Consider the following 26,527-nt stretch of genomic DNA (forward strand, 5'->3'; position numbering starts at 1 on the left):
GGTAATTACTCTTGAAAAAAAAAATCACAGTACACAGTAACTTCATTGGATATCCAGTTAATGTTCATATTTCCACAGTTGCTTTCTCTTTTCCCTCTCTCCCTTCACCAGTGTTCCCCCCTTCTCTCTAAACAGTTGGTTTATTAAAATCAGGTTCCAAAAAAATTTCCATACATTGATTTGGTTTATATGGCTCTAAAGTCTCTTTTAATCTTTGGGTTCTCTTGCCTCTTTTTTCCCTTGTATTTTTGTTGTTGTTGATGAAACCAAGTTTTCTCATTCTAGATTTTGCTAATTGAATTTCTGTGATTTATTTATTTGTTTCTCTGCCACTTGTATTCCTTGTAAACTGGTTGTTAGATCTAGAGCAGCATTATCTAATAGAAATATTCAAGTCTGAAGTGAGATTTAAATTTTCTAGTAGGTGCATTTAAGAGGTAAGAAGAAACAGGTGAAATTTGTTTTACTTAGTTGTAAGTTACTATCGTTTCACCATGTAATAAATATAAAAATTATTGAGATATTTTACATACTAAACCTGTGTGGTTTGGAGTGTATTTTACACTCACAGCACGTAGCAATGCATGTGAGCCAGCCACATCTCAAGTGCTCAGTAGCTTCGTGTGTGTAGTGGCTGTTTACTGGTCAGCACAACTCTGATGGCTTGAACTAAATCAGCTCCCTGCTTTGACGATATAATGCTTTGTAAGTGTGGTTGTGTTCTTCTCTCAGAAGGCCTGTAATGTTCAGGTGTCTCTTTTTGTGTTGTAAGTAGTCATGGATGATGATGACCTAGATGTTTGCAAAATGGTGATATTCATCCCGGTTCTATCATTCTTTTATTTTCCCTATTATTCTTTCTTCATTTATGAGCTGGAATACTTCAAAAAAGAAAAACTTCCCTAATCAACTCTTCGGTTTCTCTGAAGTTTTTGATTTGTACAGGAAAGGCAGGATAAATACTCTATTCTTCACCTTTATTCCCTTATTTGCAAGTTTGAAAATAAGTTGGTTCCCTGATACACTCCAAAGGGAATGAATGAGTTGTTTAGGTTTTTAAAAAAAGTATTATCATGAGTTTTAATATAATTGATATGTTTTAGTCTATTGTAGTTATTTTTACTGATGTTCACTTTGTTCCATCTTGAACTAGTGGGAGCCTCCTCAGGTTGGCTCCTGATTCCTTTTGACATAACTGAAGTAGTCTTTGATACTGTTCCTTGCTTTCTAGTTATAAGAGGTTCCAGACTCATCTTGAGCAATTCCTGCCCTTTAGTCAAAGAACTCTGGATGCTTTTAGTGAGATATGGTATTTAAAGACCACATTTATCGCTTAGGAAACTGAAGGCTCTAGAAGTAGAGTGATTTAACCAAGGTCACACAGATTCAGCAGCATAAGCTGACCTAGAACCTGAGGCTTCTGGCTCTTAACTCTATGCCATTGCCATTTTGTCTTGCTTTCTCTACCTAGCTTCTGTGGCAGGTGTTTTAACTGCATTTGAGCTTCTACTCTAGGCCATCAGGGGAAGATAGGTTTTGTGGGTCATCATTGGAGGTACAATCAAACCTCATTAATTTGGGCTAATTGGGGTAAATCCTAGTGAGAGTGTTGTGTTTTGTTTTTCTTTAGGTGCAGCTGTTACTTTGAGTCATAACTGAAACTAGGCTAATAGTGTTACCAGGTTATTTTGTTAGGTAGAGGTCCCTGTACCTGGTTTAATGAATAGCTGAGAATGTTGTGCAATTTAACTTTAATTGTATGTAAATTAGACTCCTGAAATGCTTAAAAACAGCTCATTAAACATTTCTGCCTGCAATCTTATTTACACCATTTTCTCAGCCAGGCTTTTCTTTATTAGAGTGCAGAGGTTAACTTTAGCTCAGGTCTGAGTTTATCTCAAGTTTCAAATGGGTGTGGAGTCTATGTTAATAAAGTGTTGCCATCAAGTTCAGAGAATTTTAGAAAAAATATTTGAGAAAATACAGAGGAAGAGCATCTGAAAGTCAGACATCTGGCATTTTCAGCCGAGCAGAATGCAACTCCTTGCATTTGAAAGGAAGCTGAAAGTACTTTTGAAAGTCAAAGAGCTTTCCAAAAGCTTGTTCACCTACCTAAAAAGTCTGTCATCCTAGGGCCTCACTCTGAGGTAACTGTTTGTACTGAGGGGCAGAGGATCTAGGTGTGTGAAGGCTGTCAGTGTTGCCTGTTGGCTCTGTGGCCCAGAGTAAGTCAGTTGACCTCTCTGAGCCTTAATTTATTCATCTATAATGAGGTAATTAAAATTGGGAGTCGTAATACATGTTCTTTTTACCTCACAGACTTCTTGTGAAATTCAAATCAGCTAATTAATCAAATGACATAGTAGATATTTATTGAATTAATGAGAGATGACATGAAAGTGCCTTTTAAACTAAAAGCCTTGTTTGACTATAAGCGTTATTAGAATAATATAGAGTGGGTGCACTGATACATACAGATGATCAGAAGCTGACAGCAGGAGGAGGGGATTCAAGATTTCTGTCCAGAACTTTATTGCCGTTTCACTGTGGAGGCGTATAGCACTTCACACCTCAAGAACCTTTGACAGCATCATGGTTTTATAGCATAGTACTCTTGCTGATGTGAAGACCCTGAGTTACTAAGGAAAAGGTTGAATTATATTTTGTGTATTCTGTTTAAGAAATAATGGATATGCACAACATATTTTACAGAGGGTTTTCATTAAAATGACTTTAAGAAGTATAGTGTCTAGGGACTTCCTTGGCGGTCCAGTGGTTAAGATTCCATGCTCCCAATGAAGAGGGTGGGAGTTCGTTCCCTGGTTGGGGAACTAAGATCACACATGCTGAACAGCATCCCTCCCCCCCCAAAAAAAACAAAACACAACAGAACTATAATGTCTAAAGAGTTATTTTCATTATCCAACAGTTATTGTACTTTGTATGGAGTCTCTGTGTAACCTCATGGACTGTGGCCCACTGCCCCGCTCCTCTGTCCCTGGGATTCTCCAGGCAAGAATACTGGAGTGGGTTGCCATGCCCTTCTCCAGCGGATCTTCCCGACCCAGGGATCGAACCCCGGTCTCCTGCACTGCACTGCAGGCAGATGCTTTACCAGCTGACCACCAGGGAAGCCCTGCATGGAGTCTGTCCCTCCCTAAAAGCAGCTAATACCTATATTAAATGCCAGAAACCGTTCCAAATTCTGTATGTTTACTCCTTTCTTTCTCCCAGTAATCCCATGAGGGAAAAATTAAGAAACCTGGCCACAATTCTGGATTAGAATCCTGGATTGAGGAAAAAAATTCCCATAAAGAGCATTATTGGGACACTTGGTAAAATTTAGATGTGGACTTTATGTTTGTTGCACAGTAATACTGTATTGTTATTGTTAAATTTTCTAATGTGATAATTGGACTGTAGTACGTTCTTAGGAGTTGACTTTCTGAAGTATTTAGACGTAGCGGCACCATGTCTATCTACAACCTGTTATCAAAATAGTTTAAAAATTAGTGATGAAATTGTGTGTGGGGGGAAGATAAAAGTAAATATGGTAAAATGTTCATAATTGGTGAACCTCGGTGACGGGCATAAAGGAGTCCTTTGTACTATTCTTGCAATTTTTCTCCAAGTTTGAAATTATTTCAAAGTGAAAAAAACAGCAAAATTTCTTGAGGTCACATAGCTAGAGTGTATGTAGCAGGGTTAAGATTTGAACTCTGGCCATTTGCTTCTAGAGTCCATGTTCTTAGTTACTCTGCTGTTGCTGTTGTGGTCATGGTGCTAGATAAATGAGGGAAGTATGTACTGGATTTTACATAGTTGGGACTATGATTCGATCCTGAACATTGAGGCAGCTCTGCCTCCTGGTTCTTGAAGGACAGGGTGATCATATAATTGATTGTGTAAACCGATTCGCTTAAAACTTTTTTATGTGAAGTATAGTTGATTTACACGCTACATCTCACACGCTAGTAAAGTAATGCTCAAAATTCTCCAAGCCAGGCTTCAGCAATACGTGAACTGTGAACTTCCAGATGTTCAAGCTGGTTTTAGAAAAGGCAGAAGAACCAGAGATCAAATTGCCAACATCCGCTGGATCATGGAAAAAGCAGGAGAGTTCCAGAAAAACATCTCTTTCTGCATTACTGACTATGCCAAAGCCTTTGACTGTGTGGGTCACAATAAACTGTGGAAAATTCTGAAAGAGGTGGGAATACCAGACCACCTGACCTGCCTCTTGAGAAATCTGTATGCAGGTCAGGAAGCAACAGTTAGAACTGGACATGGAACAACAGACTGGTTCCAAATAGGAAAAGGAGTACGTCAAGGCTGTATATTGTCACCCTGCTTATTTGACTTCTATGCAGAGTACATCATGAGAAACGCTGGGCTGGAAGAAGCACAAGCTGGAATCAAGATTGCCGGGAGAAATATCAATAACCTCAGATATGCAGATGACACCACCCTTATGGCAGAAAGTGAAGAGGAACTCAAAAGCCTCTTGATGAAAGTGAAAGTGGAGAGTGAAAAAGTTGGCTTAAAGCTCAGCATTCAGAAAACGAAGATCATGGCATCCGGTCCCATCACTTCATGGGAAATAGATGGGGAAACAGTGGAAACAGTGTCAGACTTCATTTTTCTGGGCTCCAAAATCACTGCAGATGGTGATTGCAGCCATGAAATTAAAAAATGCTTACTCCTTGGAAGGAAAGTTATGACCAACCTAGATAGCATATTCAAAAGCAGAGACATTACTTTGCCGACTAAGGTCTGTCTAGTCAAGGCTATGGTTTTTCCAGTGGTCATGTATGGATGTGAGAGTTGGACTGTGAAGAAAGCTGAGCGCCGAAGAATTGATGCTTTTGAACTGTGGTGTTGGAGAAGACTCTTGAGAGTCCCTTGGACTGCAAAGAGGTCCAACCAGTCCATTCTAGAGGAGATCAGTCCTGGATGTTCTTTGGAAGGAATGATGCTAAAGCTGAAGCTCCAGTACTTTGGTCACCTCATGCAAAGAGTTGACTCATTGGAAAAGACTCTGATTCTGGGAGGGATTGGGGGCAGGAGGAGAAGGGGATGACCCGGATGAGATGGCTATATGACATCACTGACTCGATGGACATGAGTCTGAGTGAACTCCGGGAGTTGGTGATAGACAGGGAGGCCTGGCGTGCTGCGATTCATGGGGTCGAAAAGAGTTGGACATGACTGAGCGACTGAACTGAACTGAACTGACTAATAGTTGATTTACAATGTTATGTTAGTTTCAGGTGTACAACATGGTGATTTGCTATTTTTAAAACCAGTTCACTTTTAAGAGTAAGAGGGAACACTATTCATAATTTCTCTGGGACAATTGATAGAAATCAAGTTGATGGACACCCTAAAACAGGATACCTGTTGGCAGAGTTCTGTTTTAACAAATGTGACAAGACATGATAATTGCTTCACTTTAATTAAATTTTGTTTACCATGGATTCTTGTTTATAGAGTACCATACTTTTTTCTCCTGCCAACAAACCTCAGGCCTTCACCTGATGCGTTCTCATTTTCTCTCCTCTCGATTTGCTAATTCTCTGCTTCCTTCCACACCACTTGGAAAATAATCTTTGTCAAATTCCATTTTCACCAAGCCTGAAAAATACCAACAAAAATTTCTGTAACACTTGTCTAGTTTTAAAAACTACTGACATTTAAAACCATAAATCCTCAAACATCTTTTTTTTTTTTTTTTTTTTGGCCTTGTGCTGAGCAGCCTGTGAGATCTTTATTCCCCAACCAGGATTGGAATCTGGGCCTTGGGCAGAGAGAGCGTGGGGTCCTAACCACTGGACAGCCAGGAAATTTCTCTAAACATCTCTGTTAATGTGATTTCTGTAAGGGGAAGAGCTGGTAAAATACATTGGTATTATGAGATAGGTAGAGAAGTATTACCGCTGTCAACTTCTCATAGATATTTGGGAAATCTTATTGTATAATGCTGGAGGCTGTGATAATGCTTATTAAAAAAGGATTATACCAGTTTAGAATCAGAGGTGTCTGTACTGTCTCACTGATTTGTTGCCCAGGTAGTGTCCTGGACTATGTCCAATTAAAAAGGTTGACCTTCACTAATAGAAGACTAGTATTATTCCATGAGTCTCTAAACAAGCTTTCAAAATTATTCTAATATAATCTGCTCTGGATAAAGCTCAAACCAATCTCTTTGCTTCTCCTTTCTCATACAAAATGCATTTAACCGAGTGCACATCCACTGGGGCAGGAGAGGGTGGGAGGGGACTCTGAAGTTTAAATCAGATAGTTTTGCTTTCAGTTGGTTACTGTGTTCTAAGGTGTGAGGAAGAAGTGAATAAAACAAATGACTAACATTTTTTTTTCAAACCACTAAACTGACTTCTTAAGTCATGAAGTGTGATTTTATAGTAACAATAGTCTTAATAATAACTTCATTTTTATTTTTTAAAGTAATGTGTATTTTTTCATTCAGAGCTGTATTTTATAGCTCAAATCAGTTCCTGCTGGTTTTTTTTTCCTTTAAATTCAATGAATTCCCATATTTAAATGGATTTTTTTTTAAAGATCTTTGAAACCAGTTTTTACTTGATTGTAAAAAAGGTTTTTATTTTAAAGACAACTACAAATATTACTCAGGTCAACCATATATTAATCAAAATCAACTCTTAAAATAAGAAAATACCTGTTGACTTGAACTGTCAATTTTGTATTTTTCATTTGATATGGGAAATCAGGAAATACTTTTTAGAACACATTAGGTACCAAAGACTGGTAGACGTAATCCCTGTCCAAAAGAAGTCTGTGTTCTAGGAATGCAGAGACACATGAACACATTGCAGTATTGTGAAATCGCAAATCTTTGTTTTGGATCCTTATCTCTGCCCTTATTCTGTCTAGTCTTCTAGATATTTTTTCCTTATAGTAATCATTTTTGCTAATCAAGTTAAAGAATACTGTGTCATTTTATTTTAAAATTTAGATAAAATGGACAAACTTCAAAAGAAAGCTTATCAAGATGATTTAAGAAAAAAGTGAAAACCTTTAACTATTTAATGAATTGAATTTATAATAAAAACAACTTCTCCTGCAGAAAATACTAGGCCCAAATAATTTCCAGATGAATTTAAAGATACAGCCTGAGGTTTTAGATTCAGTTATAAATCTCACTTTTCGATGCCTTTGTCCCCCATTAAAGAGGTGACTGTCCAGTTTACATGTCCACTTCCTGGCCTTCCTGACATGGAGCTCCATTCAGGAGTCTGAATTGTCACAGTTAATTCTTACTAGTTCCCAGTGCTTTTGTCCTACCTTGCCTTTTCTCTGATTTTTTTTTTCTCTGCATAATCAGCAAGAATAAGAAAGAACCTTTTCATTGTTTAGAGACTTTTTCTTCTTTTTAAGAACTATATTCTTTTTGGCCACACTGTGCAACTTTCAGGATTTTTGTTCCCTGACCAGGGATTGAATCTGGGCTCTAGACAGTGAGAGCACACAGTCCTAACCACTGGACCACCAGGAAATTCCTTAGAGATTTTTTCGTAGCAGATTATGTTTATCTTTCTGTCTACTTACCCAGTGTTTTATGAAGAATTGATAGTTGACAGAGTGCTACTCAGCCCCTGAGGATTTAAGAGATAGTACTTTCCCTCAGAAAGCTCCTAGTCGATCCCCGTTACAACTGTAATATGGGATGGGTACTCTAACAGAAGAATTATAGAGTGCTATTGAAGCAGTGGAGAGCTTGATTAATTATTTCTGAGGAAGAGGGTGAGAATGGCTTCACGGAAGCAATTACATTTGAATTGGGCAGGGAAGAATTAACAAAATTTCAAGAAGTAGGGGGAGGAAAAAAAATTTTTAAAAGGTAGGTATTCCAGGAAGCAGGAAATATCTTGTATGAAATCACAGGCAGGAGAAGTGTAGAGCATTGTAAAGGTGTGACCAGAAAGGAAGCTGAAGAAGTGTGTTGATATCATATAGTCAGAGGCCTTAAATATTGCAATATTTGCCCCTCTGATTTTTCTGTCTCAGTATAGTCCTTCTAAATTCTCTAACTCACCATCAGTTGTCAGATGAAAAATCTTAGATTTGCCTGTGTGTCAGCTGTCAGTATGGCTGAGATTTGGTCATACAATTTTAGCTTAGTGCTAAGAAAGACCAATTTTCATCTTGTTAGTTATGGGGAGGCAGCATTCTTAAGGACTTCCAGCCATTCTAGGCTTTCAGAGGTTTCTGAAAATAAAAAGTAGCTCCGTTCTACAAAAAGCATTGAGGATGCTCAGCGTTATGAGCAATCAGGAAAATGCATGTCAGAACTACAGTGATGTGCTGTTTTGTGTCTATCAAATTGGCAAAAATTAAAGTCTGGCAAAAAATGTCAGCAAGGCTATGAAGCAACCAGAACCCAGCAAATAGTAGTGTAAATGGGTACAACTATTTTGCAAAACAATTTGGCATTATCTCATGGTTGAAGATGTGCATACCTGTACCCAGCAGTTTCTCTCCTGGCTATCTACCCTAAAGAACTCTTGCACGTGTGCAGTGGGAGATGTGTACCAAAATGTCCGTAGCAACACTGTTGGCATTAGCAAAATAAACAAAAATCCAAACTGGGAAAAAATCCCAATATCCATCAACTCCAGATTGTATAAATAAATCTCAGTGTGGCCATACAGTAGAGCACCGTGTAACCATGGAAATGACATGAATGAATCTCAACAAATGGTAGAGTGAAAAGTTGCAGAAGAATATACATTATGATAAGATTCATGTGAAGAAACATGTGAAACTAAAAATGTTTAGAGATACAGATGTGATAAAGTTATCACTGTTTGGGATAGTGTTACCTCATGGTGAAAAGAGAAGAAGGTGGGTTTGGGGAGAGACATGCAGGGGACTTTAAAACTAATGGTAAAAAAAAAATAAATAAAACTAATGGTAATATTCTTCTTAAACTAGGTGGTAGGTACACTCTACAGTGATACTTGCTATCTCACTATACATATATTAAAGAATTTATACTCTAAATTTTAAAGCATTAAGAAAAGGATGATACATGATAGTCTAGTGTTCCCCCTAGAACACACAAATGCATTTTTCAGAATGTAAAAACTGAGAGAGATTAGGTAATTTAATTGTTCAAAAGAGAAAGCTTATCAGTGACAACTTGGTCTCAAACTCAATATAGAGCAATTTCTGTCATCTTACGTTGCAACTTTCCCATTATGTAGATTCTATCGATCAATTAGAAGTGCTTCCACTTGGATTACTGCCTCAGTCTTTCTCCCCTTCATGTAATACATTTTCTCTGCTGCCAGAGAGAGCTTTCTAAATGCAAATCCGATCATGTCACTCCCTGGCCTCAATCTGAAATAGTTCTCAGTAGCCATCAACACACTCCCAAGTGCTATAGTATGGCACACAAGGCTCTCTGTACCTGGGCCTCTGTCTGTCTGATTGGCCTCATCACTCGTGACCTCCTGCACTTCAGCCACACCCAGCTGTTTGCTGTTCCTGGAACACTGTTCGCCTCTGCACACATTGCTTCCTTCCCCTGAAACTTCTCTTAACTAACCCTTTTCATCTTTTTAAGACACTCTTTCTTATGACCCCTTCACCCCCAGTGTGAGCTGGATGCCTCCATAACCCTTGAATATTAACATTTGTGGTCACATTCATCACTTTATATTATTGTCCCCCTTTTTAATTTGTCTCCTTCAGGAGTGATCAAGCTTCATGAGGACAGGGCAGTGTTGAATTATATCCCCACTGTGTGCACAGTGTCTGGTATGTAAGGTCTGTTGAATGAGTGAAGGAAGGCGGAACAAACAATTGATTGATTGGATATCCTTTATACTGGTGTCCCGCATGTAGTTTGAAGTTGTCATTTGTTTGCCAAATTCTGATCATCTCTCTCAGTATTTGTGAAGGTAGGAAGGAAAAGAAAGACGGGGCAGGCTGATGGGTGAGTAGATGATGGGGAAGAAGTATTGAGGGAAGGGAAGCCAGAAGCTGATTTGGGAGGGAAAGGAAAGACTCAGAGGCTTATTAACGTTTTAGGCTAAGTGCCCGGGGATTTTAATAACAGCCTGGATTTCTTTCAAGCAGTGGACATGTGCTGATTTTCATGACTTAGACCTTCCCTAGCCTTTTTGGAAATTTATCTTCTTTGGCTGATGACTCTTAGCATTCATCTCTCTTTACTTTAGGAAGTAAGAACTTGGAGGTGAGTGAATAAAAAGGAGGTGGCAGATTGATCATATTGGTCAGGGTAGCCTTTTGTTTTTTAGTTAATTTTTGCCTTGGGTTTTAATTTTTAATGTCTCATGCTGTACCAGATTAGACCCTTGATATTTTCTAGGGCTTGGAAAGTGTATGGAGATTCTGTCTTGTGATCTGGTGTGTTACCAGGACTCTTAATCTAAAATAGAAGTTAAACTTGGACCGTTCAGATTGGGTTCTCTTCCCTCAGGAAGCAGTGCTGTAAGACTGGAGGTCCAGAGACACTCTCCCGACCTTACCTTTTCGAGGGCTAAAGCATAGTAGCCACTTACTGTAGCTTTATTCATTTGACAAATTTTTATTGAACATTCTGCGTCTCACATGGTGGTAGGCATTAGAATTAGAGATGACTGAACACTAGCCTCAATTTAGTCTAGTGGGAGAGCAGGTAAGAAAATCAGTCATTTTAAAGCAATGGGATAGGATGGGAATGCACAGAATATTATGGAATTTTAAAGAGGATGTGAGGGAGGGCCATCAAGCTCCTTTGGGGTCAAGGTAGGTCAAAAGATGTTTCACTTTAGCTCAGTGGGTGGTTTTTGTTTTTTTTTTAATATTTAATTTATTTATTTGGCTACCCCGGGTCTTAGTTGTGACATGCAGGATCTAGTTCTCTGATCAGGGATTGAACCCTGGCCCTCTGCAGGGATTGCAGGGTCTTAGCCACTGGACCACCAGGGAAATCCCTGAGCTCAGTTTTGGAAAACCCTAGAAGTTGGGGAGAAGACCCTAGAAGCAGGAGGAGAAGGGGCCGACAGAGGATGAGATGGTTGGATGGCATCACTGACTCAATGAACATGGGTTTGGGTGAACTTCAGGAGTTGGTGATGGACAGGGAGGCCTGGCGTGCTGCAGTCCATTGGGTTGCAGAGTCAGACACAGCTGAGCAACTGAACTGAGAAGTTGGAGGTTGTGGTAGGTGGTTAGACTTGAACAAAAGTATGGAGGCAAGAGAGAACGTGATGAGATGGGAAGCCATGAGAAGGTCTGTGGGACTTCAGGGAAGGGTATGTAAATATAAGATATGACAGAAGATGAGACTGGAGCCAAAGAAAGGGGCCATATTGTGAATGACCTTTTCTACCTTCTGAAATTAATCAGTAGGCATGTTTTCATTCATGTTATGTTAGATGTTTAGTGTTTCTCTTGGTGTTGTCTCTTGAGCAGCTGAGTTTTACCTAATGTTTATTTCTTTGGTTCTTTTTATGATGCCCCTTGGAGGTATCATATCAATTTGGAGCCCCCTTTCCTTTTATGCTTTAGGTTCACTCCACATTGAGTACCATCTTGTCAAACCCCATTCTCAGGCATTGTGGAGAGGATGATGCATTGCTTTTAAGGCAGCTTGGAAGGAGGAGGATTTAAATGACCTTCAAAGACTAATGTCAGACCCCCATGTCAATGTCACTGCAATTCATGCATGCGTGGAGAGTGGGAAAGGGAACTTAATTACGGAGGAGGGGAATCGTAACCCTGCTTGAATGGGTAGTTGAAAGTCCTGGACCCGCCCCTTGGCCTCAAAAAAGGGGCTTTCTTACATTTGCTGCTAAAGCGGTCATTGGGAGAGCCCACATAAATACTACCCTCCTTCGGGTGTGTGAGCCAGTCTTATTCTTTTGCTTCCACAGGTGCAGAATAGGTTCACCAAACAGTATTCTGATCTCCATTGAACAGAATTTGGCATCTTATTGTCCTTTTCCAGAAAATCAATCCCTTTAAACATGGAACATGGCAATTTTAGATCAGCAGGCATTTAAAGACACCTTTTAACTTTCAAGGGCTGTCCTAATAAGATACATTTTGTGCAAAAATACCAGTGTTACTAAGATGAGACTTGAATCATTTAAATCTGGAAAGGGGCTCAGTTTTAGCTGCCAGTACACCTTTCACTTGTGAAATTCCTTCTTGTCTTTTAATGGCGCTGTCCTTCTGGAGTCCTGTGAGCATCATCAGATATCAGGCTCCATTCCTTCTGCTAACCTTTGGTGACTGCTCAGAATTCATTACAGTGTTTGAAATGAGGCACTCACAGTGACCCCTTGTCACTGTCCTTTTGGACCATAAAATAGCCTTCCAAGTTAGCCAGGATGACAGCAGAAGCCAGCCTTATGTATTACGTGGTCAGGAACCGCTCCAGTATGGCTGCAGTCTGAATGGCGAAAGGAGTTAGTCATAGTTAGGCTTATCTGTTTCATTATTTGTTTTGAGAAGTCATATCAGTGAGACACAGATGCACCTTTGGCTCATTAATACTGGAGTCTGAACAGTGAAATTTATTTCAGTGAAATCCTGGAAAGTTGCTGAAAACGCATGATGCTGCTTTGTAGTTTCTTTTGTATGTATGGCTGCACTGAGTGACTTGTGGGATCTTAGTTCCCTGACCAGGGATTGAACCTGTGCCCCCTGCAGTGCAATCGCAAATTCTTAACCAGTGGACTGCCAGAGAAGTTCCTCTTTGTACTTTAAATAGAACTTTTCTACTTTGGAGGGGAAGTGCTATACAAACATGGCCGTAGTTGTTACTGCTACAACATATATATTCATTCAGTTCTCGATATTTCTAAAGTTTGGGAAAGTTCCATGTTAATGTAAACACAGTTTTAATTTTTCTAAACACATGCTCATATCTTAAAACAACACTCATTGATAGATTTTGGTGGGAGGTAGAAAAACAGAACTGTCTTCCTAATTTCTCGTCCGTATAGGCCTTTACTCTCCGTTTTAATAGAAGTTCTTCTGTGCACAAACTGTGGCAGAGCCCATTTTCAAGGCAGTTCATAGATTTAGCTATGCAATTTACTTACTCTTGGTCACCAAGAAAGAGTAAAAATCAAAGAGCCAAATGGCTGCTAAGGGAAAATGTTGTAACAGCAAACTTGAGGGGCTAGACCAGAAGAGGCTAGCAAGAGGAGAATGCTCGAGGGTAGTCTCAGGGAACTGTAATTGATAGTAACAGAATAGAAATGAGGTAGTGGAAAATTTAGGCTACTATACCAGAGACATGCTCCTAGTTTTGGCTTGAAATTGTCTTGCTAAGTAAAGCTGTTGTGATTACTGGAATGCCATAGAATTCATCTCTTGGCTTTTTGTCCCACAAAAGCATTAGAGTTTAAAACAGACCCTTTAACATGAATTACAGCAGACAAGAAATGCCAGTTCAGTTAGGGCAGGTGTTATTTAATTACCCTTCTTTATGGGGATGGGGCTGTTCCCACAAAAACTGTTTGTGGGTGAAAGCACAACAGAGATCCATAAGGTACAGCTCTATATGTATATATTTAAAATAGACATCAATCTCTCGAATTTTTCTGATATCAAAGGTTAATTTAAAATATTAATGCTGAAAAGATTAATTTAAGATATTAAATCTACTAGGCAAGAATACATGTATATACTGTAATTACTTCCCTTTTACAATTAAAGTAATTGGATTATATTTAATGAGCTATTTACATTTAATAATTAAAAAAGACTTATCTTTTCAGCATTCCCCATATGCAGAAAGAGATGGGGGGGTAGGACTCACTTCTGATATATAATTATCTTTGCTTGGGCTAAAAAGGAAAAACAGTTGTGCTTTTTAGAAAAAGGCTCAGAAGAATATTATTTTAAAACATACATACAGTCATCACCCATTATCTGAAGTTTCAGTTTCCTCTGTTTCAGTTACCAAAATTATTAAATAATAACTAATTTCAGTAGTCCAAAATTATTAAATGAAAAATTCTAGAAATAAGCAATTCATAAATTTTAAATTGCTCACCTTTCTGAGCAGCATAACGAAATCTCATGCCATCCTACGCTGTCTTGCCCTGAACGTGAATCGTCTCTGTCCAGCATATCCACGCTGTGTGTGTTACCTGCCTGTTAGTCTCTTAGCCACCATCTCGGTTATTAGATCAGTTGGCAGGTGTTGCAGTGCTTGTGTTCACATAATCCTTCTTTTACCTATTAATGACCCTCAAATGCAAGAGTAGCCAAAGAGAGGCCAAAAAGTACTTCCTCTGAGTGAAAAGGTGAAAGTTCTCGACTTAACAAGGAAAGAAAAAAGTATTTTGTTTATATATAGGGTTTGGTACTTTCAGGCATCCTTGTGGGGCTTGGAATGTATGACTCTTGGAGAAAGGGGACTACTGTATACACTTTAGGAATTACCCATGGGAATGTGTTTTGGTTCATTGTAAAAGAAGATGATAGATTAGGCACTTTTAAAAAGTCCTTAATGACAAGATTTGATGAGTTCAACAGTGCCCAGAGAATGGAACTTAAAAGTGATTTTCAGGGACCCTGTAAATAAAAGTAACCCATCAGAAGTGATGGAACCCCAAATGCCTAGCTCTTTGGAAATAGGCGTTTGTTTGAAAAGCAGTAGCATCTGAACATGTATGTTATCTGAGGCTGGCACTTTAAATGAGCCAGTGTTTCTGTTATTTAAAGTGAAAGATGTGAAGCCCCTGAGCAGCTGGCTAAAACTGGGTGTAGAGAGGGAGAAAGCAGTGTGTTATTCTCATTAACACCATTGCAGTTCCAGGGTAAATATGTCAGGAAGGCTTTCTTATGTTAGCATATTATCTTTTTTTTTTTTGAGGGGGAAGAAACTAGTCTGGGGTTTGATGGCACTTGTGTATGAAAATGAGAACTTTGGGCACAGTCTTGGCTAGGGTGTTTGTGAAGTCAGCATAGTGTCATGGATGCAGATGGACCTGGGTTTAAAAGCTGTGTGACTGTGATAAAGTTACAGAACTGCTCTTAATGTTTTAGTTTTCTTAGCTGTAAAATCAGAACGCTACCAGTTACCTTTCAGTAGTGCTTTGAAGATTAGATTTGTTAAAGTATGACTAAATACCTGGCACATTTGGGGCAGACACTACAGGATGCAAAGAAGTTTTCAAAAATCCCACCCTTATTACAGCAGTTTCCAACAGCTGCTGCTATTACTACTGTTTCTGTTTAAAGATATTTTGTTTTTCAGTTCCTGTATTCAAAGAATTGTACACTCCAAAAAGCTGTGCTACAATATAGGATGTAGTGACTGCCGTAAAAGGTTCAGCATACTTTTTTGGCACCTTTGGAGAGGGAGAAATTACTTCAGACTAGAAGAGTTGAGGGAGGCTTCTTAGAAATGGTGACATTCACCTTGGGCCTTTAAGATGAAATAATTTTTTTTTTTTTAAGAAATGGTACAATCCAGATAATAGTACCTTTGAGACTGCTTTCAAAATACATAAAGTGAAAATATTGAATTGACTCTTGACTGTGATTTGGAGGACTGATAGACTGATACCCTTTGTCTTAATCCTTAAAATTGGTATAACGTAAGCAAAGGCCATCCATTTCCTTTTTTTGACATTGGATACGTTTTTATTGAACGTTTTAGTTTACAACATGTGGTAAAAGGCAAATCAGTTCTCTTCAAGTGATATTTTACACAGTTGTAGTAAAATATTTTAAAATTCAAGGGTTTATAATGGATTGCATTTCTTAAAAGTTGAGGGATCAAGTAAACAAGTTTTCTAACTTGAATTTTCCAGTTGACTCTTCACTTAACAATAGTAACCAGCTCTAATTAGATACATAAGTTTCTTCACGGCCACATCTTTATTATTTTAGTCAATATCCACTAATTCCACTTCAAAAATAAGTTTTGCATTTGGTGGAATTTTGAGGCCATCCATTTCTTTCTCAGCTCCTGTCTTCAGACTCCCAGAGAACCCGTTTCAGAAGTTAAGAGGCCTACCTACTGCTTGGTTTCCTCTGAGACCAAAGAAAAGAGAACCAATTAGGAGAACTCTTTGATTTGACCTGCGCTCTTTAGATTATTGTATTACCACTAGGAGGTAAGTCCAACAAACTCAGTTCTCCTTTGAATTAGCAACAAGAGCTATCAGTTGTTGAGTACCTACTAGGTGCTAGATACCCCTCCAGAAGGCTTACGTATGTTACCTCATTTTATCCTGAAAACCATCCTATAAGATAGGTTTTATTTTCCCTGTTTTACAGATGCGGCTTGGAGAGATTAACCAGCCCAAAGTCATATATAACTAGTGGCTCAGGGAATCCTTGTCTCTTGACTGAACTTGCCTCTGGATTCATCAAGCTGTATTGATTTTTAATGTGATAAATACCTATATGAGTACCAACTTTAAAAAAAGAAAAAGGGAAAAATTTCTGCCATTATTAATTATGATTATTCAGAAAATTAAATGTTATTCAAATATGTTACAGGCATATAGTGGTGATATCCTACCTTTTTGCAATGTTTTCTTATTTGATTTTGGGATACCTGTTCTTCCTTTTAAAAGTTTTCCATGGCATATACTTATTGAAGATAAATTGAAATTAATACCTCTTTATGATTGGGGACCTTGCAAAACCAGAGTGGAAATCAATCCTGACTTACATAGGAAGCTTGTGGCTTTGATTGCTGGGAGAAGGGAAATAAGGAGGTGAGCCCCGTGATTACCCTGATTTTCTGTCTAGGTGTATATTCTAACCATGGAGCAAGGCGGGGTGGGGCGGTAGGGAATCCCAAGCAGAGCAGATTTGTCTTACTGAACTGAAGAGACAAATCGCGTTAATAGTTCAGGGGAGGCTGAGGCAACTGGAAACTGTGGGGTGCAGTTCTGGAAAAGAGGAAGAATACTGTTCTAGAAATCTTCTTAGGGTCTCCTTGAGGCTTGACTGATCACCCATATGCCTGGGGTCAGATTACAGGAGGTTGGAAAAGAGTGACCAGGAACTTATGAGCTAACTGATTGCCAGTGTAGGGAGGTGTACTAATTCCTATCAGCCAGCATAGAGAGCCCATGTTGCTCACTCTCCAGCAGAGATCCAGTAGAGAGCATCCAGTAGAGATCACCGAAGGGCCATGTCTGTACTGGGGCTAAAGAGCCAAGAGAGTAAAAGCTGCTCAAGATCCACCCTAGCAAAGCTTAAAAAGAAACCTCAGGTGTACCAAATTGAACCAGAAGTCACTTAGCTGCCAACCAGAACAAAGCCTCACACTTTTGAAACCAAGACAACGATGTTAGGTGCTCAACGTCATAAAATCACAGTGTCCAAGATCCAGTCAAAAGTTACCAGGAAAATGTGGCTCATAATTAGGGGAAAAATCAGTTCATAGAAACACTCAAAAATGATAGAGGTGATAGAATTACCAGACAAAGATATTAAAACAGCTGTTATAATTATATTCAAATATATAGAGGAAAGGGCTTCCCAGGTAGCACTTGTGGTAAACCCGCCCTGCCAGTGCAGAGACTTAAGAGACGCCAGTTTGATACATAGGTGGGGAAAATCCCCTGGAGAAGGAAATGGCAGCCCACTCTAGTATTCTTGCCTGGAGAATTCATGGACAGAGAAGCCTGGCAGGCTACAGTCCATTGGGTTGCGAAGAGTTGGACACGACTGAAGCGACTTAGCACATATAAAAGAACATACGCGCATACTAATTAGGAGGTAAACATTTTAGCTTTGCAAATAAATAGTGGGATTTGGTTTCAGTCTCTCTTATTTTTTATTATCTTTCTTCTCATGGTGTTGATGATTTGGTAAAATTTGAATATTATCTTGTAAGTCTGAGTTAACCAAATCATATCTTTTTTTTTTATATCATTTTAGAATTGGAAAGAACTTTTAAAGATCATCTTGTTCACCCTCTCATATTATAGAAAAAGAAATATTATGTTTCATTAATTCTGAGATGTATATTTTCCCCATATTTTAACATCTCTGGAATAATCATGCATCTTAAATTTCATGAAATACCGTAAAAACCCATTAGAGTTGTGACTTTTCCGTAAATACTCATGGTAGAATTCAAGTCTTCTACTTATATTACCCTCACCTAGAAAACTTCCCTTCTTTATTCTTTAAATCCAAATCCTGCCCAGTTCCGGTCTTTATTCCAGGAATTCTGTTCAGTTGAAAGTGATCTTCTCATCCCTTCTTTTGTCATAATCGACTACATCATTCGTTAGATAACTTCTGTTTACTGTGTTGTTACTTACCTGTGTTTTATTTGTCCTCAAATTATAAGCTCTTGGAGTCATGGGAAGAATTTTACATTTCTTTGTGTCATCTAGTGTCTACTTGATAAATATTCACTGATTGATAAGGGTACTATAATTAGTAGTTAGCAATTAATGCAACCCAAAACTTATTAAAAGAGTGTTTACTGGTTAAGAGAACCACATTTTTAGCTATATGCCAGAGCTGACCGCTAGATAGGTGCAGAATTAGTATTTCTGTCACCACTGCTGCTGCAGGGACTGCTGTTACTGCTACAGTCATTGCTACTGTTATTGTGATTATTCTGTACCAGGTACTATGTTAAGTATTTTATACACGCATTATTTCATTTTTGTGCACAACAACCTTAAAAACTAAGGATCATTTTACTAATTTTAACAGGTTAGGAAACAGACAGGGAGAGTACTGCTTGCCAAAGTCCCAGAACTGAAGTTCGGCAGTAGTGGGGTGAAATCCACACCTCTTTCTCTAACGCCCATGCTCTTGCTGCTCTACATCACTGCTTATTAGCTCTTTTGAGGGCTTTGGTAACCTAGTAAACTGAGGATAGAAAGAAAAGAAATGGACACGTGCTTTTCCCGCTGTTCAGGGACTTTTCCTTATAAATCCCACGTTTTGAGTGGTGGATAGACCTTGTGAGAGGAAGATGTACAGCTGCCCTTTGCTGCTCTTAGTTGCTGGCAGCTTGGCCGTTGGTGACAGATGAGTGTGTGACACTTTTTCAGCAATGAATTCTTGTTACAGCTGGCAGAATAGTTGATATGAAATCTCATGGCAGTGTGCTTCATAATTCCACTCGCGGGTGTACGGATGCAGCTGAGATGGCAGGTCTCTCTCCCACTTACACTGGTGCGTTACCAGTCATATCCAGGACTACTGCTCCGTCTACCCCATGACCACACAGTGTGTTTGTGGATCGCCTTGAGCTGTCAGCAAAACATTTTGCTGAATTTCCTTTTTTGTTGTTACTATGTAACCTTTCCCCCCCTGGCCTTTCTCATTTGTGTGGAACTGGCTTCTTTTTTGGCCCTTTCATCCCAGAGAGGGAGTAGTTACTATGGAGGGATGCTTGAAATATGAAGAGAAGCATCATAGAGATTAAATGCATGGCTAGAGAGCCAGCAGGATGAAATGAGACCTACTCAGTGCCTAATGTACGGTTCCATCCTGATTATCTCCTTCCTCATTTTCAAACTTGCTTCAGTATCTCATCCACCAGTGGGTGCTCCAATGTCTTGTCTGTAGGGAGCTTAACCAAGTGCAGTAGACTACTATTTGCAGGAACCAGGAAAGAAGGGTTACAGCCTAGCCCCATTTTCTCTATCCCTGGGTGAGATAGTAAACTGGGAACTAGACATTCTCCCATAAAAAACAACTTTGTGTTCCTATATGGTAGCACATGTCCAGGTTAGGCTTCCTCCCGGGTATTCAAGCCCAGGTACTTGGAGAGGAATGCCTTTTGTATCTATCCTCATCTCAGTTTTTTGGCCACCACCAACCGGAGATCACTCATTTCTGTCGTTGCCTGTAAATAAAGAAAACTTTTTAAAAAAGAGAATACTTTATAAGGGCTTGTGTGAGTTATTGACACATTTCTAATAATCTTGTGCAGTGATTTGTTGAGGTTTGGGGGTTTTTTAATCTATTTTTTTGTTGAAAGATAATTGCTTTACAGAATTTTGTTGCTTTCTGTCAAACCTCAACATGAGTCAGCCATGAAAGAAAGTGAAAGTGAAGTTGCTCAGGTGTGTCTGTTTGTGACCCCATGGACTGTAGCCTACCAGGCTCCTCTGTCCATGGGATTTTCCAGGCAAGAATACTGGAGTCGGTTCCTTCTCCAGGGGATCTTCCCGACCCAGGGGTCAAATCCGGATCTCCTGCATTGTAGGCAGACGCGTTACCATCTGAGCCACCAAGGAAGTCCATATCAGCCATAGGTATACGTATATCCCTTTCCTTTTGAACCTCCCCCCCATCTCCCTCCCCATTCCACCCTTCTAGGTTGATACATAGTCCCTGTTTGAGATCCCTGAGCCATACAGCAAATTCCCATTGACTATCTATTTTACCTATGGTAATGTAAGTTTCCATGTTACTTTTTCCATACATCTCACCCTTTCCTCCCCTCTCCCCATGTCCATAAATCTATTCTCTGTTTCTTCATTGCTGCCCTATAAATAAGTTCTTCAGTACCATTCTTCTAGATTCCGTATATATGTGTTAAAATATGATATTTATCTTTCTCTTTCTGACTCTTTCTGACTGACTTCACTTTGTATAATAGGTTCTAGGTTCATCTACCTCATCAGAACTGACTCAGATACATTCCTTTTTATGGCTGAGTAACATTCCTTTGTGTATATGTACCACAACTTCTTTATCCATTCATCTGTCGATGGACATCTAAGTTGCTTCCATGTTGTAACTATTGTAAGTAGTGCTGCAATGAACAGTGGGATGCATGTGTCTTTCATTTTTGGTTTCCTCAGGGTATGTGCCTAGGAGTGGGATTGCTGGATTATATGGTAGTTTTATTGCTAAAAAATATGGAGCGCTTCATGAATTTGCATGTCATCCTTGCACAGGGGCCATGCTAATCTTCTCTGTATCGTTCCAATTTTAGTATATGTGCTGCTGAAGCGAGCACGAGGTTTTGTTTTGTGAGGTTTCTTTGTCCCAGAGCAGTTGAGTTGTTTTTCATGTTAAACTCCTGTGTGAATTTAATGCTCATTTGATGACTATAGCTGAAAGAAATCTGGTACTTGAGTACCCACAAATGACAGGAATAAGGTTTCCTCACTTACTCATAGTGATGCCAATGGTAAAGAACCCATCTGCCAATGCAAGATATGGAAGAGATGTGGGTTCAGTCCCTGGGTTGGAAAGATCCCCTGGAGAAGGGCATGGCAATCCACTCCAGTATTCTTGCCTGGAGAATTCCGTGGACAGAGGAGCCTGGTGGGCTCCAGTCCATAGGGTCACAGAGTCAGACACGACTGAAGCAATGTAGCATGCATGCACTCAGAGTAAGAGTGAGCCCCCATTTATTTTTCCAGTTTTATTGAGATATAGTTGGCACACAGCACTGTATATGCTTAAGGTGTGCAGCGTAATGGTTTTACTCACATCCATCATTCCATATAGATAACAGAAGTAAAGAAATAGAAAAAATATTTGTGTGTTTGTTGAAAACTCTTAGGATTTACACTCTTAACAATTTTTGTATATAACATACATCAGTGTTAATTATATTTATCATGTTGTGCCTTATATCCCTGTCACTTATTTATTTTATAATGAAGTTTATACCTGCCGCCTTCATCCAGTTCCCCTCCCCCTGCATCTGATAGCTATAAAATTGATCTCTTTTTCCATGAGTTTATTTTTGAAGTATAATTGAGCTGCAACTCTGTGTTAGTTCCTATTATACAGTATATGATTTGGTGTTTTGAAACATTTCAAAATGATCACCAGGATAAGTCTAGTTAAGATATGTTACAATACAAATACATATCATAGTTACTAACTGTATTTCCCATACTGTACATTTCATACCCCTGACTTGTTTATTTTGCAACTGGAAGTTTATACATCTTAATCTCCTTCACCTATTTCTTTCTTCCCCCCTGTCCTCTGACAACCACCTGCTTTGTTCTCTGTATCATAATTCTGTTCACTTAAGGGATCTCAGTTCCCCAACCAGCAGTTGAATCCCAGTCTTCCCAGGTGGCCCAGTGGTGAAGAATCCGCCTGCCAGTGCAGGAGACTCTAAAGACTCGAGTTCGATTGCTGGGCTGGGAAGATCCCCTGGAGTAGGAAATGGCAACCCCCTCCTGTGTTCTTGCCTGGAAATTCCATGGACAGGAGGAGTCTGGCGGGCTACAGTCAGTGGGATTGCAAACAGACGTGACTGAGCGACTGAGCACACGTGCACACACACACGCAGCAGCTCTGAAAGTACCAGCTCCTAACCGCTAGGCCACCAGGGAGCCCATTTCTGTTGTGTTTGTTCGTTTCGTTTTTAGATTCCATATATAAGTGAAGCCATACAGTATTTGTCTTTCTCTGTCTGACATTGCACTTAGCATAATACCCTCTAGGTCCATCCGTGTTGTTGCAAATGGCAAGATTTCATTCTGCTTTGAGGGGGAGCACTTTTACTGTAGTTGGTTTACAGTGTTGTTTTAGTTTCTGCTATACAGCACAGTGAATCAGTTACACACATACAGATCCACTCTATTTTTTTATTTTAATTTTTTAAAATGTTTATTTTTTTGGCTGCATTGGGTCTTAGTTGAGGTACATGGTGCGTTTGATCTGTAGTTGTGACATGTGAGATCTTGTGGTTGTGATATGCGAACTCTTAGTTGCACCATGTGGGATCTAGTTCCCTGACCAGGGATTGATCGGGTGCCTACTGCGTTGGGAACCTGAGTCCTAGCCGCTGGACTACCAGGGAAGTCCCTGTCCACTCTTTTTCAGATTCTGTTCCCATATGGACTATTACAAAGTATTGAGTAGAGTTCCCTGTGCTATACACTAGGTTCTTATTAGTTTCCTATATGATATACAGTAGTGTGTATATATCAGTCCCAAAGGTTTTCATTCCTTTTTTGTGGATGAGTGATATTCCAGTGTGTATGTGTGTGTGTGTATACCATGTCTTCTTTATCTGGTCATCTCTTGATTGGCACTTGGGTCGCTTCCGTGTCTTGGCTGTTGTAAATAACGCTGCAGTGAACATGGAGGTGTAGGTATCTTTTCAAGCTAGTGTTTTTGTTTCTTTGGATAAATATCCAGGAGTGTAATTGCTGGATCAAAAGTAAGACCTTTTAGACGGATAGTTTGGAGTATTTCAGACCATTCCATTCTGATGAATTTAAGTTTTGCTAGAAAGTGGAATTAAGACTGGGAGAGTAAAATGAACTTTGTGTCTGTTATTGAAGTTATCAGTGCTAACCATGCAGACCCTGTGCAATTTAAATGGATTCATAACTAGGAACTTAGGCAAAGATGCAGATACAGGAAATATTTTATGTGAATAAATCTCTTTGGAGCTAGGAATATTTTGTAAACAAAATCTCAGTTTCATATAGCACCTCTCAAGCATTTTTTTTAGTGCAGCTCACAGCTGAACTGGAAAGATGAATTAAAAGTTTTTCTCCAATTGCTAGTCATCATTAGACTAAGAACTAGAACCCGACTCACAGTTTTAAGTGGTTTCCAATGCACAATTTTAAGTGTATTTTCTTTTGGACAACCAGATGGATCTTACTTTAAGAAAGAGCTTAATTTTGGCCATTTGAAAAGCAGTTTTTTATTTCTCCTTTGCAAATAAGTTCATCTTTACCATTTTTCCAGATTCTGCATATATGTGTTAATATATGATATTTGATTTTCTCTTTCTGACTTACTTCACTCTATATGTCAGTCTCTAGGTCCATCCACATCTCTGCAAATGGCACAATTTCATTCCTTTTTATGGCTGAGTAATAATAATCCATTGTATGTATTTACAACATCTTCTTTCCCCATTCCTCTGTTGATGGACATTTAGGTGGCTTCCATGTCCTAGCTATTGTACATAGTGCTGCAGTGGACATTGGGGGTGCTTGTATCTTCTTGAATTACGGTTTTCTCCAGGTATTGTACAGATGTAGAGAACAAGCACATGGCTTCCAAGGGGAAGTGGGATTGGGGATGGATTGGGATAGGCGTATATACACTACCAAGTATAAAATAGATAAGCTAATGAGAACCAACTATTGGCACAGGGAGTTCTACTCAGTGCTCTGTGGTGACCTAAGGAAATCCAGGGAAGAGGGGATAGATGTATACGTGTAACCGATTTACTTTGCGGTACAGCAGGAGCTAACACAACATTGTAAAGCAGCTATACAGTAATAATCAAAACAAAACCCCAAAACAAAAACCAACCAAAAAAGGCAGTTTTCTGTGGAATAGTTGATACTAGAAGAAACCAGTTTTGCAGGTTGAAGTTATTAGCTCCTGATTTTAGCTTTAAGAACAAAGCTATGATTAAAGCCTGAAGAGTAATAGAAGAAAAAAGGTGGTATTGCCCCTAAAAGATAATAGAAAGTTATGAAATTGCCAGGTGTGAGTGGTCCTTGATAGATGTACAGTATGTTCAAGGAGTAAGATACTGTAGTTTAGAAATCTGTTCCCCTGGACTCCTTTCCCAAAACCAAATTAGGACAAGAAGGAACTTTACATTTATTGAAGGTAGGTCCATAGCTGGTGTCATTCATTTATGAAATTGGTCATTTCTCCTGGTTTTAGATCACAGGTAAGCTTTTATTCTTGGTTCTCCCAGTCAGATACTTTCTTTGTACACTCTTGGAGTTCCATTTATCTTGCCAGCTTTTTTGAACATTACTCTGGTGACCTAAACTGATTTGTCAGTAATTTCTTGTGTTTGGAGAGAGTCTGGTTATATTTGTAGCTTCAGCCCCACCCTGTATTTCAACAGGAAGTGGTAGGTGCCTAAGTCTATAAAGAGACAATTCTCCTTGGGATTGTTGCATGAGAGTGAGGAACTGCTATATGCAGCAGTAAATTTATACTTCTTTAAATATTCTGATGGACCAACTTAGATTACGGTAAACCTGAGTGTTGTGTTTTATTTCGAAATCAAGTGATTGTTTGACTTTTCAGTTGAGATTCTTGAACCACTGTGGAATGCATATTCTTTATCATAAAGAAATTTATCTCCTGAAAGAGGAAACTAGTCTACAAAGCAAGGCGCTTCTCATATGCCCCTATCCAAAATGTTGTTAACTATAGAACAGTGGGAAATGCTGAAGTGAAAAGCAGAAGTACTAATTGCCACACATACAATATCCCCACATGTTCTCATCCCATGCTACTGCTGATCAGCATTTTGAGGGTATGTTTCAAAGAGGAACTGCCTTGAGAAGCATTTCTGTTGTTATAGTTATTGCTGTAGCTCAGATATACTTGCTTTGGGATGTGACCATAGAAATCTGCAGGTGTTATCAGTGACCATGGCTCTAAATGAAGCATCGTTCATTTATTTATAATAAACAGCTAGTAATACATGTCATTGCCAGAATGAGCAGTCATCTGTTTTTTGTCCTGCTGTTAATAGGAATTCAAAGTGTAGAGTACAGATGAGTGCATCTTCCCCGTCACATGCACTCTTCCTTTATTACCTTATTCCAGCTTCCAAATTCGTCCCTCTCACCTACTTCACCCCACTCCTGCTCCAGGCTTGTCGGGAGCAGAGTTGAGAGTTCAGAGTGTAGGGTACATGTCAGAGTCTCCTTTTGCCTTAAGACTGGCCAAATGTGATATGTAAATATCCCATGATAACTTCAAATATACAGACTTGTAGAGTCTTACTGTTGTGAAGGGACCTCAGAGAACACCTCATCCAGTTTCCAATTCAAAGCAGGAATCTCATCATGGTACTGGCAGTCCAGACTGGTCAGTGTACTCCAAGCCGTGGGTTGGAGGGGATGGTTGAAGTCTTTGATTTATTCTGACTCATTCTCAAGTCCCTTAAGCTGAAAATAACTGGGGGGTGAAGATGGGGGTTGCTGCTGAGTCTGACTAGATGTCTGTAACTGGTCTAAGAAAAAAAAGCCCCCCCCCCCTTTTTTTTCATCTTTGGGTAGCCAACATCCAGATTGGCTTGGGAGGCTCCTCGAGTGTAATTAACTTAACCCCAGGGCGCTATCTGGAATGTCCTTTTTACCATTCTGGATCTATAGAAGAGTTTGATTCATGGACATGATCCATCCATCTTTACAGTACCTAGACCTCCCCTGCCCTTACGTTCAAAATGCAAGTGACTGTTGGCCAAGCAAGAGGTTATGGCAGCTTTCAGTTCAGTTCAGTCGCTCAGTTGTGTCTGACTCTTTGTGACCCCGTGGCATGTAGCATGCCAGGCCTCCCTGTCCATCACCAACTCCTGGAGTTTACTCAGACTCAGGTCTGTTGAGTCAGTGATGCCATCCAACCATCTCACCCTCTGTTGTTCCCTTCTCCTCCAGCCCTCAATCTTTCCCAGTGTCAGGGTCTTTTCAAATAAGTCAGTTCTTCACATCAGGTCGCCAAAGTCCAGCAAATCCAAGAATTTTAGAAATTCTTAAAGATCTTGGCTTAGTCCTTTTATTTTGCAAATGAAGAAACTGAAGCCCAGAGTCAGAATTATATC

The 26,527-nt window shown here is 39.4% G+C and overlaps 1 protein-coding gene and 1 non-coding gene across 4 annotated transcripts in view; one reads left to right on the top strand and one right to left on the bottom strand.

Annotated features, from left to right (window-relative positions):
- Window positions 1-26,527, top strand: part of WASF2 (WASP family member 2) — a 70,660-nt gene that overhangs the window by 19,718 nt on the left and 24,415 nt on the right. The window contains exon 2 of one of the 3 annotated variants that reach the window (XM_069578908.1): window positions 15,983-16,133. The exons of the other annotated variants lie outside the window; for them this stretch is intronic. The gene's annotated coding sequence lies outside the window, so the exon portion shown is untranslated. The remainder of the gene's footprint in view (window positions 1-15,982; window positions 16,134-26,527) is intronic. 3 annotated transcript variants of the gene reach the window in all.
- Window positions 20,868-20,974, bottom strand: LOC138434782 (U6 spliceosomal RNA). Its single transcript, XR_011254862.1, has one exon. It is a non-coding gene; the product is annotated as a U6 spliceosomal RNA (small nuclear RNA).

This window comes from Ovis canadensis, chromosome 2 (genome assembly GCF_042477335.2).
Source record: "Ovis canadensis isolate MfBH-ARS-UI-01 breed Bighorn chromosome 2, ARS-UI_OviCan_v2, whole genome shotgun sequence".
Lineage (NCBI taxonomy): Eukaryota > Metazoa > Chordata > Mammalia > Artiodactyla > Bovidae > Ovis > Ovis canadensis.